This window comes from Triticum urartu, chromosome 5A, assembly GCF_056163025.1.
Source record: "Triticum urartu cultivar PI428250 chromosome 5A, HENAU_Tu73, whole genome shotgun sequence".
NCBI classification, from domain to species: Eukaryota; Viridiplantae; Streptophyta; class Magnoliopsida; order Poales; family Poaceae; genus Triticum; species Triticum urartu.
In genome coordinates this window covers 509,641,518-509,648,772 of record NC_141877.1, presented here as the reverse complement: position 1 = coordinate 509,648,772, position 7,255 = coordinate 509,641,518, and the positions used below count along the sequence as shown (strand labels likewise).

General features: G+C 47.5%; 1 long non-coding RNA gene across 1 annotated transcript; it reads left to right on the top strand.

The window, feature by feature from the left end:
- Nucleotides 1-532: 532 nt before the first annotated feature.
- On the top strand, nt 533-3,395 carry LOC147972341 (uncharacterized). The gene is made up of 4 exons (XR_015603406.1): nt 533-831; nt 1,256-1,346; nt 1,443-1,476; nt 1,781-3,395. It is a non-coding gene; the product is annotated as an uncharacterized LOC147972341 (long non-coding RNA).
- The last annotated feature ends 3,860 nt before the right edge of the window (nt 3,396-7,255 follow it).

Sequence of the window (7,255 nt, the reverse complement as noted above, 5' to 3'; positions counted from 1 at the left end):
TTTGGCAACGACCGGGGAGGGGGGGGGGGGTTGATGAAATATCCCCTCGGTAGATTTTTGTGTCAATATCATGATAAGTCAAACATCTTATACCTGATAACTTATGGACCCCGGTCCTAATAACTTTGGTATGGGGGTGGGGGGAGGAGGAGTTGACGAAACATCCCCTTGGTAACTTTTTGTGTGAATAGCATTGTAACTCAGACATCGCACACCTGATTACTTATGTACCCCAGTCCTGATAACTTTGGCATAACTTTTGGCATGAGGAGGGTGGGGGGGGGGGGGGGGGGAGGGGGTCCGGTAACATTTGTGTGAATAGCATGGTAACCCACACATTTGCAGACCTGATAATTTATGTACCCCTGTCCTGATAACTTCGACGAGGGGGTTGATTAAATATACCCACGGTAACTTTTCATGTTAATAGCACGGTAACTTACGTCTCGCAGACCTGATAACTTATATACCCCGGTCCTGATAACTTTGGGGACCGGGGGTGGGGGAGGGAGGGGCATCATGAAATATACCCCCGGTAACTTTCATTGATGAAGTGGAATTTTCTTCCAGAAAAATAGCTTTGTTTTTTCTTATGACAGCAGTAAGAAAGAGTTTAAAAGAATTTCGTTTTACACTAATGAACAACAAACTAGGCTGGCGTGATGGTAGTTGGGATTGTCCTTTCCATCTCGACGCAGGTTCGAATCCCGTGTAGGTAAAAAAAATCGCGTTTTTAATTACGGTGCAATATATCGATCAGGAGGAGAACCGGAATAACGGGTGGAGCGTTGTTTCAGGCATCGAGGGGATCATGGTCGCGTCATCGTGGAGGTATAAATATTACTCAACTTAGTTGTAGCAATTATTTAAGAACCATAGGTAGTGGGTTCGACTCCCACTTCCTACATGTTTTTTTACCACGCCAGAAAAAAAAACGGGAGAAGGGAGGGTAAAAGTGAAAGTAAGGAGATCCATTAGATTAGAGTGGACGGTTGATATTAGAGCCTACAGTAACAACTGAACTGTAGAGGAGCCGAACCCACTGCACGGCATGCTCCTTTCCGGATGCCTTGGCTCATTTTGACTACTTGATACTTTATTACTTATTCTGCTGAACTGCACACGTGTTCATTTTCTTACATTCTACTGCATAGAAATTGTCAGCACAGATCACACACTCAAACGAGCTCAAGGACAGTGTTGTGTGCAACCTTGCAACTTTTCTCATTCTTTCATCGCTCTTATTTTGTTACAGAGAGATCGAGACCACCAACGGCCCAAGAAAATCACCCACGACGAACCCACTGCACGGCATGCTCCTTTCCGGAGGGAGGGTAAAAGTGAAAGTAAGGAGATCCATTAGATTAGAGTGGACGGTTGATATTAGAGCCTACAGCACCCATACAGTAACAACGGGAATAACGGGTGGAGCGTTGTTTCAGGCATCGAGGGGATCATGGTCGCGTCATCGTGGAGGTATAAATATTACTCAACTTAGTTGTAGCAATTATTTAAGTTAGTTCAGTTGGTTGCGAACAGCTATGGTGAACCATAGGTAGTGGGCCCACTGCACGGCATGCTCCTTTCCGGATGCCTTGGCTCATTTTGACTACTTGATACTTTATTACTTATTCTGCTGAACTGCACATGTGTTCATTTTCTTACATTCTACTGCATAGAAATTGTCAGCACAGATCACACACTCAAACGAGCTCAAGGACAGTGTTGTGTGCAACCTTGCAACTTTTCTCATTCTTTCACCGCTCTTATTTTGTTACAGAGAGATCGAGACCACCAACGGCCCAAGAAAATCACCCACGACGAACCTCGTTGATCGTGCCATCCCACGATCCAGCTCGTGCGGGCGTAGACTAGTTCTAGGGGAAAAAACAATCCTAACAAATTTATCTACTCAGCTAACAAATCTCAGCTGAACTGCTAAATTTATCTACTCAGTCTAAAACAACTATTGTAGCAGCAAAACAGAAAACGTTGCCATGGCAGCAAAACGGAAGTCGCTGCCATGGCAGAGAAAATGGGCGCACAAGTGTTAAGTTCACAATCACTCCCTAAGCCTCGTGTGCCTTGTTGATTTCCACCATCCCGATTTTCTTGCGTTGCTCTTGGAGGTTGACCCGCCCGAGTTCTTTGGTGAACACATCAGCAAGTTGCTCCTTGGACCGAACGAACTCAATCTGGATCTTCCTGTTCTCCACGCACTCCTGAATGAAGTGGACCATATCTCAATGTGTTTGCTTTGGTTGCGGAAAACAGGGTTCTTACTCATCTTACTCAAAGAGATGGTTGATTTGTTGTCGACGTTGAGCAATGCCGCCCTTTGATCTTTATCCTTGATCTCCCCGAGCAGCCATGCTAGCCAGATGCCTTGGCAAGCCGCCGTGGTGGCGGCCATGCACTCAAATTCACACGAAGAGAGGGCCACCATGCTCTGCTTCTGTGACTGCTAGCTGACCAAGTTGCTGTCTAGGAAGTTGTGGAGCCGTCCAAGATCGCTCATGTCGAAGAGCGCAAGCATCTCCTTCTTGAAGCACGCAACTCCTCCTCGCCAGAACCGGTGATGGTCAAGTCATCGACGTAGACACTGACGACCAGCCGTGAGGACGTTGTGCCTCTGGCATACAAGAAGTGTTCGGACGGGCATCTGCTAAACCCGAGTAATGCCAGGCTCGCGTCCAGCTTGGTATTCTAGGTGCGAGGGGCCCGTGTCAGCCCATAAAGGCCTTCCTCAGCTTGAGCACCTTGGCGTCTTCACCGGCAACGATGAATCTTGACGGTTGGAGAAAAAAAAACAAGGAGGAAGTTTCATCGCGTTTAACGATACGGAGTCACCGCCGCCTCCTGTTCTTCATCCGGAGGCCAGATCTGGAGTTCATTTGGGGCTCCGAAGAGGGGGGCCTTTCAGCTTCGTCATCACCAACCCTCCTTCATCGCCAATTCCATGATGCTCCCCACCGGGAGTGAGTAATTCCTTCATAGGCTCACTGGTCGGTGAGGAGTTGGATGAGATTCATCATGTAATCGAGTTAGTTTTGTTAGGGCTTGATCCCTAGTATCCACTATGTTCTGATATTGATATTGTTACGACTTTGCCATGCTTAATGCTTGTCACTTTGGGCTCGGATGCCATGATTTCAGATCTGAACCGGCTATGTTTTCATCATTATATCTATGTTCTAGATCCGATCTTGCAAGTCATATTCACCTATTACGTGTTATGATCCGTAAACCCCGGGGTGACAATAATCGGGATAATTTCCGGTGATGACCGTAGTTTGAGGAGTTCATGTATTCACGATGTGTTAATGCTTTGTTCCGGTTCTCTATTAAAAGGAGGCCTTAATATCCCTTAGTTTCCTTATGGACTCAGCTGCCACGGGAGGGTAGGACAAAAGATGGCATGCAAGTTCTTTCCATAAGCACGTATGACTATTTAGGAAATACATGCCTACATTATATTTATGAACTGGAGCTAGTTTTGTATCGCCCTTGGATATGACTGTTATATGATGAATATCATCCAATGAATCCACCGATCCAACGCCTATAAATTTCCTACATATTGTTCTTGCTAAGTTACTACTGCTGTCTGTTTCACTTGCTACAAAATCATTGCAATCACTATTACCGTTACTACTGTTGTCATCACTACTATCAAAACTATCATATTACTATGCTACTGATCACTTTGCTGCAGATAATTAATCTCCAAGTGTGGTTGAATTGACAACTCAACAGCTAATACTTGCAAATATTTTTTGGCTCCCCTTGTATCGAATCTATAAATTTAGGTTGAATACTCTACCTTTGAAAACTGTTGTGATCCTCTATACTTGTGGGTTATCACTGCCCAATGGAGACAATGTTACTCCAGAGCCGCAGGATCAGTACACATTGGTGAGTGCATGCTGCTCCTCTCCAGCTCTTGAATCGCCACGAGCGAGTCTTCCCCGAATCTAACAGAGCCGCGAACGCCCTTGTCTAGCTCAGAGCACGCCGCCTCGTCCCTGGTCATGTGGTTCGACGCGCCCGTGTTTAGGTACCAGGTCATGTCCTCGTCCTTTGGCACGCATCAAAGATCCACACAGGCTCGTGATTCGTTGAGGAAGACGAGATCCTGCGCCGCGTTGGCAGCCAGCGAGTCTGTTGCCCTGGTAGCCTTCTCTCCCGTGTCGGTCGTCGCCGCCAACGAATCATCCTCAGTCATCAGCAGGCTGGGATGATCATCCTCCCCTGCTTGGCCTTGGTTAAGGAGGGCCTGGCCCTCCTCGCACTTTTTCTTGTGATAATCATGGGCCCAATGGACGGTGATACCACAATAGTGGCACTTGTCACGATCTGCATCGCTGCTGTCACCGCCCTTCCCGCCATTGGCTTCCTCGCCACCGGGGGTCTTGCCCTTTCCACCATAGTCACCACCATGCCCATGGCCTTACCCACCCTCTTGTGCGCTTGATGAGTTGTTGCCGCTAGCGCCGTTGTTGGCCTCGCGCTTCTCGCGCACGTGCCATTCCTCCAAGGTGAGCAGGAGGTGCCCCCTGGTCTTGCCCTCACCATCTTGGTCGAGGCATTCCTCCACCACCTTGAGCCGCTCGGCGAGCTTCTCTATCATGAGGCTATCGAGATCGTCCAACATTTCGATCGAGAGCGCCACCTGAGCATACCTACGGGGCACAACACAAAGGAATTTGCGCACCACACGTCCGTCACAGACATGGTCACAGTGGATGGAGAGGTTATTGATGAGCCCACTGAGTCGCATCGTGAAGTCATCGACGTTCTCGCCGGGCTTGAAGCGGATGTCCTTGAATTCTCAACAGATACCCTAGGCCTTGGCCTCGGGCACGGCAGCCGAGACCAGCTGCATGGTCTTGACAACATCCCAGGTCTGCTTCGATGTCTCCTTCGTGGGGAGGACCGCGAGCATCTCCAGTGGCACCTCCCAGAGTACGGCCTCCAGGGCAGCATGGTTGTCGTGGTTAGTTGGCGAGCCCAATATTCACGGTGTCCCACAACCCGCGTGTCTGTAGGATGGCCCTCATCGGGAGCGACCAGTCATCGTAGTTGCTCTGGGTCAGCGTCGGGAACATGGTAGGTAGGGCCACCTCGCGTCTCTGCACCACCGACGCGGCAACCTCATTCTCGTCGATTGCATACTTGTGCCTGGTAGGTGACAACGACATCGTGCACCCATGCCTCTCCTGCGTCGCGAACCTGTCCCTAGTGTTGTCGTGGTTCCCTGCAGCCTTACTCCCGGCCATGTCCACCAGATCAAGCACGTAGCTCTGGTGCCAATTGTCAGCACATATCACACATTCACAGGAGCTCGAGGACACATGTGTTTTTGCGTTGCATGCAACCTTGCAACTTTTCTCTTTCTTTCACTCTTCTTATTCCGTTACTGAGAGACTGAGACCACCAATGGCCCGAGAAAAACGCCCACGACAAACCTCGTTGATTGTGCCATCCCATGATCCAGCTCGTGTGGGAATAGACTAGTTCTAGGAAAAAAATCCTAACAAACTCATGTACTTGGATGAAAACTACCCAGCCGTTATTTCTACTAAGTTTAAAACACATCGTGGTAGGAAAACAAAAAACGTTGCCATGGCAAAGAAAAACGGGCGCACAAGGGTTAGGTCCGCATAAATATCTTATTCAGTCTTTGACCATAGTTCCAAGGGGCTAACTGGGTAGGATAACCATATTAAGTACGCATTTTTTATTTATCGATAAAAGTGAGGAGGTTTACCCTTTGAAAAACTACTGGTGGGTTAAGCCGAGAGGTTTTCAAAAGATTATTACTTGTAATTATTGGTCGTAACTGATGACCACTGGATTTCGTGGTTGTGCTCGCACACCCGCAACGATCTTCTGGTCCATTGAGGGTTCATCATTTATAGTGAAGTATCTTTGCCGTCTTAAAAACCTTTATAAGAGGCCACATTTGGTGAATTGGATCGGGCAAACAAATTAACATTTGAGAAGAGCACTAGGGCCCAAAAGTCCGTCTAGGAAAGTTTTGGCAAGCAAGGGGCAGTGTATCTTACAAACAGTTGATGAACATATGAATCCAATGACTGGCATGTGGGATGAAGATACTACCTCAAACATTTTCTTATTGGTTGATGTTGAAAGAATTCTGAGAATCTCATTGGGTGCGCGGTTGGGTGCGGATTTTGTAGCCTCGCATAAAACCCATGCATACTCCTTTTCGTCCAGATCTGCATACTATGTTGAATCGGAGAATCAGTTCGCCAACCGAGTAAAAAATGATGATGTTGGCCCCTTGAGTAACAATCTTGTCTAGAAAATTACTATGGAAACTAAGTGTACCAAGCAAAATCAAAATATTTGGGTGGAAAGCTTTACAAGGAATTATGCCAGGCATGTGTTTGCTTCGAATCGCCATATCCCAGCATTGGCTCGGTGTCCTGTATGTAATGGTGGGGCAACGGATGTTTGGCACCTTATGTTCATGTGCCAGTGGGCAAAGAAGTTTGGAAGGCTTTGGGTCTGAATGAAGTGATTGAACAAGCATTAACTATGGATAGATCGGGAAGTGTGATTCTTGCACATCTAGGGGATGTTCGGATGAAGCCCACGGCAGCCCCGCGAAAGTTGGGTGCGCCAGTTATTTGGATAGGTTATCTTCCACCCCAGTTTGGCCCTCACGCTGGCGCAAAATCTGAACTAGACGGCCAAAAACTTGGCACGGATGGAAAGATTGGGCCATGATCCAAACATGATCGAAGCTCTTAGTCAACGCCAAAATTTTGGAAGGGCAACTCTCGGGCACTATCCAATCAGCCCCCTAGTCAGAGAGTAGTGTCATCCATCCACTTGATTTTCTCAGCTTGCATCAGGTCATTCTTGAACAATTGAGGAGCAAGAAACTTGGGATTCCGAGGAAGTCATGTAGGAAGGAACTTGGGAACTTAGGCCATGCATAAGTGGGTTGCCATTTAGTTTCGTGAACAATCGAGGAAGTTTAGTAAGCTATGTAGGCCTATAGGTCTGCAGAAGGCCCAATAAGTTTTCTGCTTAGGAAAATTGCCCACAGCAAGACAATACGCCTGTTTGCCTCTAGCGCTCCTAAATGGGCCAAACCCATAAGCACACACACTACTCACATAGGCACATAACCGTTTGCAAGAGAAGCTTCTATGAAATTCTTTGTCTGTTTGACACCTGACAGACCACAATTTGTTTCAAAATTAATTGATGAAACAAGTGC